This window comes from Mirounga leonina, unplaced genomic scaffold (genome assembly GCF_011800145.1).
Source record: "Mirounga leonina isolate KUSES-001 unplaced genomic scaffold, KU_Mleo_1.0 Mir_114, whole genome shotgun sequence".
In the NCBI taxonomy this organism is placed as follows: Eukaryota; Metazoa; Chordata; class Mammalia; order Carnivora; family Phocidae; genus Mirounga; species Mirounga leonina.
Genome location: NW_023270265.1, coordinates 6028111 through 6039396, shown reverse-complemented (window position 1 = coordinate 6039396; position 11286 = coordinate 6028111). Strand labels below are relative to the sequence as shown.

At 54.3% G+C, this 11286-nt stretch overlaps 1 pseudogene; it reads left to right on the top strand.

The window, feature by feature from the left end:
• LOC117998284 overlaps positions 1-10875 on the top strand; it is a 35793-nt pseudogene extending 24918 nt beyond the window's left edge.
• Positions 10876-11286: the final 411 nt, after the last annotated feature.

Sequence of the window (11286 nt, the reverse complement as noted above, 5' to 3'; positions counted from 1 at the left end):
TGGATGGATGGATGGATGGATGGATGGATGGATGGATGGATGGATGGATGGATGACTGGATGGATGATTGGATGGTTGGATGGATGGTTGGATGGATGGATGGTTGGGTGGGTGGATGGATGGATGGATGGACGGATGGATGCATGCATGCATGCATAGAAGGATGGATGGATCGAAGGATGAATGGATGGACAGATGGATGGACAAATAAATGAAAATAGACACTGTTTCTTGAGATTTCTTCCATGCTGAGACAAAGCTTCTCAAACTCAGTGTGAAAACACCACATTTTTCATTTCCAATCAATTCATTTTCTAATCTGTTAAAGATAATTTTTGTTAAAGATACTTTTATAAAACAAGCTAAAATGTCATGGTAATGCTATGTTGCTGAACAAGTTTCTAACTCTTCCTCTCAATTTCTGTAATCAATAGTGTGAGGATGGTGCTGGTCCCAAGCCAGGCTTGGAGCAGAACTGCCCTTGGGCTCACCACGGAGCAAGTCACACGTGCTAATCGCCCCCTTCCTCCAGCCACTCTCTGAGGTGGATGCTTCTATCCCTACATTCCAGATGGGGAACCTGTGGCCCAGGGAGGGTTAGTGAGTTACCAATTTCCAAAAGCTAACAGCTAGAAAGCTAAACTTTATACTCAGATCCATTAGGTTCCAAGCCTTTGTATTTGCCCGACTTAGGGCTCCACAGATGGCCTCTAAGAGTGGGGCAAAGAAACACCCCCAGCTAGGATGTGGGTAGGGACACTGTCAGGAGTTAGGAGAGGAGAGAGATGCTAGGCAGGAGGCAGGACCCCCAGGATCCAAAGGCAGGAGTGTGCATGGTGTAGGACAAGGACCATGGGGGACCCAGAGAAGGTGGGGAGAGGGGACGGGAGCCTCCCCTCAGGCGGGCCTGGTGGCTCGTATCCCTGGGCAGCTGGGCAGACAGTGGCCCTCGGCCCAGAGCAGGGAGTGGGGAAAGAAGTGGGCACCGGTTTTAGAGACCAGGGCCTCCATTTTACTGTGCATATCACAATGCATGTGCATATCGGGCAAATACAAATACGCTTGACCCTCTCTGTGGAGCCCGGGTTTCCCATTTTGAAACCCATGGAGCAGTAGTTGGCATTAAAAAAAAATGTAAATCTGACAGAAGACACTCCCGTCCTAGTATTTCTCCTTTACAAGAGTTTAAGAGACTAGAGGGGTCAGAGCAGCTTCTGCTCCTGCTGAGCTGCTTCTGTGAAGCTTCGAGCGCGGAGCGAGCGCGGAGGGCCAAGGGCGCAGGGCAGTGTGTTCACAGAGGCGGGAATGAAAGGGAGGACCAGGGAGGATGTGCCGGCTGACCCCGCCGCGCCAGCCGTGCTCCCACAGGCCCCGAGCACACAGCAGGACGCAGCAGGGCCTCCCGAGGCCTCCGGCAAGACGCACGCACACGGTCAGGCTGGAAATGCAAGTTCAGTATCTCCTCTCTCAGAGGGGGAGCAGCTCGTCCCTCTGCTCCTGGACACCCACCCAGCTCTGTCATTTAAAGGTTCTTCAAGGAGGGGCCTCACACACCCAGAAAGCAGGGTCTTCCACGCCCCCACGCCCCCCAGGCAAATGCCCTGATCCAAAACTCCAGAACCTCCTCCCGTTCTCTAATGGCAAGGCAGTTCAACTAATATTGAGTGAGGTCTTCTCGGACCAGGGTCTGGGCTAGGGATGGAAATTCCAAGATGTAGGACATCCAACACTGGCCCCCAGGATGCTCCCAATCGGGGCAAAACAGGGTTGCACCACAGAGAGATGAATGTTTTGATAGAGGGAAGCCCAAGGTTATGGGTACCCAGAGAAGAGGCCTCGACCCAGCCAGGAAGGGTGGTCAAGGAAGGCTTCCTGGAGGAAGAAGGCATACCTGAAGCGAGCCCTCCCTGAGCAAAGGAGGGAGGGTGGCAAACACATACGTAACAGTAACAACAACTTTGAATGAAAGACTCCATTTTGCTTTCCTGATCAAGAGGAAGAGAATTTTCATAGTTTCTTGGAGCTGGAGTCCGAAGCCCCTTATTTCTGAAAAAGGAGACTGAAGTTCACAGGGGTGAGGTGCTACGCCTGAGGTCACACAGCAAGCTGTTGGGGGTGGGGGAGGGTGGGTCAGAGGCTCTCCCAGCGGCCCCACATCCTGTGACTTGAGCTATGCTCTTCCCCAGCCAGGCATCACCTTGCAGAAAGTAGAGAGAGGGCTGTGGAGAGAGCAGAGGGACCACTCCACCCTCCACCCATTGGACTTGCTCCCAGGAGCTCCCCTGAGGGAAGGCAATTCAAGGGGGCCGGCTAGTCCCTCAAGATCCCCCGGGACCACATCTGCCTAGTGAGACACAGGGAAGCAGGGCAGAAGCAAGGCACGATCTTAAGGTCCCTCAGGGAAACAGGAGGCTCTGGCGTCCCAACATCGCTCCCCACTCGCCTGCCCCCCTTCTCCACAGCCACCCCCAGGGGCCGGAAGGGCACTGCCGACTCCCACTGGGCTCTCCTTTCCCCTCAGGGAAATCCCAGCACATGACCCATTTGTAAACTGGCTACTGGGCCTGCCTCAGAGGTGGGGGGAGACCCTCGGAGGCAAACTGGTTGGACACGGGCATCAGGCAACCCCTTCCAGCCAGGAGGCCCCACTTCTCTGGCTGTGTGGCCCTGGGGGACTCAGTAATCACAGCACCCAGAGTCCAACAAGAGCAGCAGCTGAGTCGAAGGCCTGAGAAGCTGCCTTCAGACAGCAATGCACCTGACACCCACAGCCCTGCCAGGCAGGTGCCCCTGGCTCCATCCCCATTGCACAGAAGAGGACACTGAGGCTAGGAGATGGGATGGCACTTGCCCCAGGCCCCAGAGGTGGGGAGTGCCAGAGCTGGGCATTGAACCCAGCATTTTCACCCTCTTGATCTCAGTTCCCTGGCCCTGAAGAATGGGGCCGATCACCTCCGGGGGCGGGGGAGGTAAAGGGTCTGGTCCAGGCACTCAGTGCTGTTGGGGACCCAAGCCGGGGAGAGACAGGAGCACTGTGCTGGACAGGGCGCACAGAGAGAGAGGGTAAGGCCCCGACAGAGCGGGGGCGAAGAGCAGATGGGACCCAGGGGAGGGCAGGCCGGCACCACGGGACAGCAGGCCCGCAGGGACACCCAGAGGAAAGAGCATTCTATCCGAGGGGATTCTGAGAAGCAGGGCAGGCCAGGAGGCCGAGCCTCGAAGGGCAGGCAGGTGGGTCCAACCCACAGGGGCTGCAGGTGGGCAGCACGGGCCAGAGACAGCATGTGCACGCACTGGGGGATGAGATGCTGCAGCTGTACGGAACACTTTACTTCTGGAGCTCCTGGCCCCAGGATGAGGGCAATGACAGTGGAAAGGTGAAAAAGGAATGGCCGCACTTCTGGAACATGTACATGCTAGGCACCGTGCCAGGTACTTGCCATGCACGATGTCATTTAGTCTTCACCTGGACGGGAGGGAGGCTGGATGACTTGCCCCATCTGACCGGGGAGGAGCCTGCAACCAGCTCCGCCAGAGGTTTGCAAAGATGACCCATCCCTGCAAAAGCGAGCTGCTGCATCTCTCTCCAGACGCTCCACCCCCATCAGCACCACTTGGTCTGGTCGGGGAGGAAGGGGTCCCACAGAGGCAGGCTGGCCCAGAGCCCCGTGTCGGGCAGGGCAACTAGATCATTCATGCAGCTAACATCTTCTGAGGCTCTGCTCCTTGCTGGCCCCGGGCCCAGCAGCTGTGCAGCCTAGTCCAAGCGCCTGTGTCCTCTGGTCTTCGTGAAAGGGCTGGGCCAGATCACCTCATTCAGTCACTCATGGAGGGCAGCCCAGACCACAGGACCCAGGCCCTGCTCTCGGACTTTATTCTGTACCTGCGCAAAGCCGATAGTAGTCCCAGCATGCGGGACGATCACAAGCCGGGTGGGTTAAAACAACAGAAATGTATTCTCTCGTAGAGTTCTGGGGCCAGAAGTCTGAAATTAAGGTGTCAGCAGGGCTTTGTTCCCTCCAAGGCTCTAAGGAAGAACATTGGCTTCTGCTGGCATCTGGTCGGGTCCACCAGTCCCCAGGGCTCCCTGGGCTTCCGGCAGCATAACCACAATATCTGCCTCTGCCTCCATATGGGATTCATCCCTGTGCACCCCCCGTGTCTTCAACTCTCTCTCTCCTTATAACCACACCAGGCATCAGATTTACAGCCCCTCCTGGCCCACTGTGGCCTCCCCCGATCCAGGAGGACTTCATCTTAATCTGTATACATCTCCATAGACCCTGATATCCACATTGCCAGGTACCAGGGGGTCAGGATTGCAACATACCTCCCTTTTTGGAGGAGGTGAAGGGAAACAATTCAACCAACAACACTCGGGCTCCATCCTGGCCCCAAGAGTCTCGGTTTCCTGGTGGGATGGGTGGAGCCCAGCTTGGTGGTCCAGAGACCTGGGTTCCCTAGCTTCCCATGTGACCTTATTTATTCATGCATTCAACTAACACTTACTGCGTACCTACCATGTACCAGAAACTGTACTGAGCACTGAGGCGTGCCCTAGTCCACAATGGCCCAGTGGGAAGGCCGACGATAAAGAAATGAACAAGTCATCTGTCCTCCAAGCCTCGGTTTCCCAAAGCTTATCCTGAGACGCTCTCTGGTGGAACTGATGAAGCCCTGTACCATGTAGCAGAAAAAGAATACGCCAGGAGTTAAGAGATCTCCGTGCCCCCAACTGGACGTGTGATCTTAGGCAAGTCACTTCACTTCTCTGTGCCTCGGATCTGGGAAATGGAAATGTTGCGATCTCATATTCACTTCAAAATATATCATCTATTCTTTATCACCTGAGAACATGCATGAGTCTGAGTGCATGAGGTCTGGGCCCACCATAAGCACTTTTAAGGATCCTTTGCTCCTCTGTGTCTCTAAAACCTGACCCCACAGCCTCCCTATCAGCTTTCCTGCCTCAGGACATTTGCACACACTGGTTCTTCCACCCAGAATTATCATCCCTGTCTCTCTTCTTTGTCTGGATGATCCTTTAAAACCTCTTCAGTTAACTCTCCCAGCTCCTACTTTACTTCAGACAGAAATAGCTTCCTCCTCTGTAGGATGTGTGTGTGTGTGTGTGTGTATTTAACTGATTTTTAAACAAAAGTAAAAATGCCTCTGATAAAAATTTTGAACTTTTCATAAAGGTAGAAAATAAAAAGGAAGTCTTACCTCCCACACAGACCCCCCCTTAATACCCAAACTAGCCTCTGTTAACATTTTGTGTGTTCTTCCAGGAAAAAAAATATATATATATATGTGTGTGTGTATATATATATATATATATATATATATATGCATAATACTAATAGCTAATGAGGACTTACTCTGGGCCCAGTCCTGTTCATGCTTTATGTGTTAACACAGTGAATCCTCACAACAACCCGATGATCAGGTACTATTATTAGCTCCATTTGACAGCTGAGTAACTAAACCCAGAGAGGTTAAGCGACTTCCCCAAGTCACACAGCTGCTGAGCAGCAGAGCAGAAACTCACACTCAGTGGGCTGTGCCAAAGGCCATGCTTTCGACTCCTTTTTTTACACCCAAATGTGTTCATATATACACTGCTCTGCTCCTTGCTTTATTTTGCTGAAAGTCCATCTCTGAATCTCTCCATATCAGCACAAGAACAGCTCCCGCATTCTCTCCTGCAGCCACTGGGCACGGCAGCACCGCGTCTTCTAGCCTCAGCCCCCTGATGGACATGTTGGTTGCTCCTAGCTGCTGCTACAAACATCTCTGTGTTAACTCGAGCTCGCGTCCTATCTCTAGCTCAGTTCGCTTTTGCAAGCACATCTGTGGGATGTGGCCCTGGGACAGCTGGACCAAAGGGCATGGGCTTTTCAAGTGGCGGTAGATGCGGCCCCATCGCCCTCCACAGGGTCGGGCAAGCTTGCACTTTCACCAAAGGGGTCGTGCCCACAGTGCCTTGCACCCACTTCTCCTAGCATACCTGAAGCGGGTGTTGGTCCATCAGGGTCCCTCCCCAATGTGGGCTCCCTTGGCAGGGGGGAGACTTGGACCAAGTTGTGGAAATGTTGATGGAAGAACAGGATCTTTTAAGCAAAACCATCTAGAGTCTGTTCCATTTAACGAACAGTAAGAATTTCGTTGGCACCTATTGTATGCTCTGTTTGGGTACAGGGAGCAGAAACTAACCAGAATTCTCAAAGTCAAGAGCCTGCAGGGGCCAGGCAGGCTGCACAGAGGAGGGACTTGGGCTAGGCGAAGGTGATGCTAGGGAGGGTGGCCAGAACACCAGGCTGTGAGCCAGGGCTTATGATTTTTCCAGAAAGCCAGAAACCTGGATTTTTAGGTGAATTTGCCCTGATGCTGAGCAGAATACCTGGCCCTTGAAGATTTCATATTTCTTAAGTGAATAAAGAAAAGAATGAATGAGTTTGAAGTTTGTCTTCTTTCTTCTGCAGCTCAGCCTGGAAGAGCGACCTGCCTCTCCAGTAAGACATGCAAGGCCCTGGCCTCACTTTGGGCAGGTGGGCAGGGCAAGGCCTAGGTTTCCTGCCCTCTGCATCCCTAGCTGCAGTAGCTCCCAGAGCAGGGCCCTCTGGCAACCATTCCTGCCTGCCCCAACACGGGCACACACACCCCCCATCAAGTAGATATGTGTCCCCCCTGGGGGCTGCAGAGGGACGCAACTCTTCCCTGTCTTGCAAGGTAAATTTTGGGTTTAAAATCAGCTTTGTTCAGCAAAGCCCACACCCTGACCTGCCTTGCTCGTCGTGCTCAGACCTCCTGCCTTGCTGAATTCCTCCACCACCCCCAGCAATGGCACAGGGACATGAATAAGTGAACTGAAAGAATCAGCCACTGTATGTTGAGGGACAGTCACCCTATCTCCCATCCTACCTTCAGTAAGCTTCAAGAAGGCAGGGATCATACCTTACTCCAATTATATTATCAGTCAGTAAGACTGATGAGTGCTCAGTATGTATTCCTAATTTCCATGTACATGCTATGGTTGATTAAGACTGATGGGGGGATACGGTGGTGCCATGGTCAGGGTGGGCGATGGATGGGTTTGCCGACCCTTCCTCAGGAGTCATCATGCCAGGAAGCAGGGGACAGGAACAAGGTGTGCCCCTGAGGTTTGCCTTTCTAAGAGGCACCCAGAAGCTCTTGGGGCTGAAGGCACAAGGGAAGGCAGGAGTTAGACAAGCTGAGGCTGAGAGGAGGTGGGTAGCATTAGACACATTCTGAAAGGAAAATGCCTGGGCTGGAAACAGGAGCACGGGGTGCCGGGGGTGTGACTTCTACGGGCCTCAATTTCCCCACCTATAGAGTAAAGGGCATATTTAGCAGGCGACAACATTTACCATACAAACTGGGAATCTATGTTTAGATTTAACCATATGAAATTGCTATCTTGTAGGTCAAAAATAGATGGATATTGGCAATGCCTCTTGATCCAAATTCAGAATAATGACTCTGGGACACTGGGCACAAAGCAGGACTGTCCTGAGCAAACTGGGACATGCAGTCAGCCACCCCGTGGCTCGTGACCACACTGACTGTTTCTCCCCACTTACTTGTAATACAAAGCTCCCTCCCGCCCCCCGGCCCCTCTGTCATTAGGCTGAGGTATAAAGATTAAGTTAATGGCGGGCGGAGAAAATCAGCTTTGTTGGCAAATTGTCTCTGATATTTATTTTGAACATTAAAACGAATCATTCCGACTAAAGAGGGCTGTAGTACGCGGCCCATTAAAATGCATGCATTATGTATAACTCTCCCGGCTTCACCTCCAAGTATTATCAGTCTAAAAAGCAAACATGTTTTTTAAAGCCCCTTGTTTACGACATCCCGTGACAGCTGATTAATGGCCACAGTTTCCAGATCTGAAAGCTTAGTAACCCAAGCTAGAAAATTCAATCTTATTCTAATATGGGGGGGGGGGGGGGCGGGGGGGGGCCCGCCAAAAGGGAACAGAGCACAGCTCCTCAAAGGCATCCACACCGTGGGTTGTAACCACGGCAGCAACATCAGCTGGGCTTCCTCGGGGGCACTGTATTAGTTTCCTGGGGCTGCCGCAGCAAATGACCACAAACTGGGTGGCTTTTAACACAGCAGAAATGCATTCTCCCACAGTTCTGGAGGCCAGAAGTCCGAAACCAACATATCAGCAGGGCCAAGCTCCCTCCGAAGTCTCTAGACGGTGACTCGGCCTCACCTCTTACAGATTCCGGCAGCTCCTGGCGTTCCTTGGCTCGTGGCTGCATCCCTCCAATCTCTGCCTCTGTCTTCACATGGCAGGTTTCTGGGTCATTCTGTCTTTTATGAGGACACTTGTCATTGGACTCAGGGCCAGTGTAATTCAGAACGATCTCACCTTGAGACCCATACCTTAACCACATCTACAAAGACCCTTATTCCAAATATGATCACAATCTGTGGTTCCAGGTAGACCTATCTTTTGTGACAGGACAACTTTAAACTTGCTACAGGTCTCCTTCCCTCTTCCAGAGTGTTCCCTTTCTCCCTTAGGAAGGTCGCAAGACCAATCCCACCTGCAGATCCAACTGGATCCCAGGAAGCTGTTGGATCTGTCCACGGTGATGCTCTCTGGCTGTCGCCCACCCTCCCGGGGCCCTCTGCTGGGACCCTGCTGCCACACCCACCCCTCCCGGGGGTTCCCAGCAGAGCCAGAGCAGTCCCTCTAAAGAGCCCTGCTGACCCCGGCACTCCTCCCCTTGGCCCTCAGAGGCCCCCCAGGACCAATAAGTCTCCTCGTCGTGTTCAGGTGGCCCTGCTCAATCTGCCCTCTGACCATCCTGCCCACCTTACTCACAGGATGCATCCCTTCTGGGTGGGTTTTGGCCACACTGTCCCGCTTCCAGCAGGAATGATGCACCCCTGTGTCTCTGCCTAATTGCCTGAAGATCTCAACTCAATGTCACCTCGTCTGACAGAGCCAAGTCCCCCCCAATCACTACCATGACATCCTTTACTTCTCCTTCTTAGCATTCAGCACACTTACATCATTTATGAGTGGATCTTCTTACCTTTTCAACACTTCAACATGCAAATGTTGTGACTAGCCGGCCCAAAACTCTCCTGTAGCATTTACAAAAGCTCCGACCACACACAGCCCTACGTGATGGGTCCCACCTTCTCTCCCCGCCACTTGATCGCTCACTGGGGCTCCAGCCATAGCAACTTCCTTCTGTCCCTCCAGAACGTAAGCCCCTGCTTGCCTCAGGGCCTTTGCAGGTGTTCTACCTGAAATAAACTTCCTCCAGATCTTTCTGATCTGGTCCATTTGCACCAAGCAGGACTCAGTTCGAATGGTGCCTGTCACGTGGCTGTGGCCCATGTGGTGGAGCAGCAGATGCAGAAGCTCCGGGAGGAGACCCAGCTGCATGTGAATGGGTTTGACCGCCTGCTGCAGCCCATCACAGACACCAGAGATGCCCTCTTGGCCGCGCAGAACTGGATGTGTAGAAACGCCAAGGCCCTCTGCACACTGTGAACTGATGGTGGGCCACCTCCAGAACCACATCCCAGCCGACGGGGTGCACTTCAAGCTGTGACTGCACCTCATCTTCCTGATCAATGACGCACTACACCCCTGACGTGTGAAAGTTTCTCCCTCCCGGCCAGTGCAAACAGGCCAGGGAGCTGCTGGGCACCCTGCAAAAAGGCCTGGTGCCCATCTACTGCACCAGCTTCTTGGCTGTGGAGGAGAACAAGCAGCTAAAGATGGCACAGCTCCTACAGCTCTGGAACATTGACGGCTCCATCATCCAGCAGCTCCAGAGCCCAGCCCTGGGGCTCGGCCAGCACCAGGGGACGCTCATCAGTGAGTCCTCCTCGGTGGTCCAGCCAGTGCCGCTGGCCTTCCAGCAGCAGATCCAGACCCTCAAGACGCAGCACAAGGAGTCTGTCGATAGCCGGGCCCAGCAGCAGCAGCAGCTGGCGGGGAGCGGGGGCGCAAATCCACATGCCGCAAATGGAAGCCAAAGTCAAGGCCATCCCACCAGCAGCCCTGCCTCCAACCCCCACACCCACGCATCATCCCACCAACCACCCATCCAAATGCCTGGCTCCTCTGAGTATGGCATCTCTGGACCAGGCCAGGATCCCACCACTGCCGGCCACCCGGGACCCCGGCCCCCACAATCAGATGCCACCTAACAAGCCCCCATGCTGTGACCAGCCTCACCCCGTTGCTCCCTGGTGCCAACAGCAGCCTCCCAAGCAGGGCCCCTACCCATACCATCGGGGCAGGCCACCCCACTGCCCACCCGGGAACAATAGCCACGAGGTACCCATGGGGCGAGCAGCGCGAGGGCCCTGGCCGGGACGGTCAGCGTGATGCACCCTGGAAGAGCCAGCCCGACCCAGGCGGAACAGCCGGCCCGAGCAGCCGCCGTGAGGCAGAGGCCAGCGCGAGCCGCCCTTCCATGCGCCCGGCCCACCCCACCAGCAGCACCCACAGCCCAGCCCGCCGTCACGCCCCACAGCTTCAACCGCACCCCACCCCGCTTCACGCAGGAAGATCCCCACCCCAGCACCCGTTGGAGTGGCCACCCTAGCCTCACCACTTTGACTCCCCTCAGCGGGACTTCCCTGCTCAGATGGGACCCCCTCACCATCCCCCAGGCCACCTCATGCCTCTTCCCGGGATCAATGAGCACCCACCCCTGGGGGGGTGCCCAGCACCCTGACTTTGGCCCTCCTCCCCCACACGCAGTGACAGGGCCCTCCCAACGTAATCACGATGACCCCAGCCTGGTCCCCAGCGTGCCCTACTTCCATCTCCCTGCAGGGCTGATGCCCCCCTTCCCCCACTGTGAATAAAAGAAAAAAGAGACAAATGGCACTGGTCAAGAGAGGCCTTCCCTTAACCCCACTTTCCAAAACATCCCCCAGACAGACTGCTCTTACCCTCCTTCGTTGTTTTCATAGCAATTATTAGCAAAAGCCCTCTCCCTTCCTGTTTTTGGGTTGTTTTGCTTTCTGACTTATTCTCTGTGTTTCCCAGCTAGGAAGGAAGCTCTCCCTGAGGACAGGGACCTTGACTGTCTCATCCACTGACACATCCCCAAGGCCTAGGACACTGCTGCCTGGTTCCCACCGCTTGTTGGATAAACGAGTGTCCCAGAGCCTGGCACAGTGCCCAACACAGAACAAGGCCTTAGCAAATTCACCCCCTGGAGGTCTCTGTGTTGTGGGGGAAGAACGTACCCTTCCTAGAAGTCCGAAGGTCTT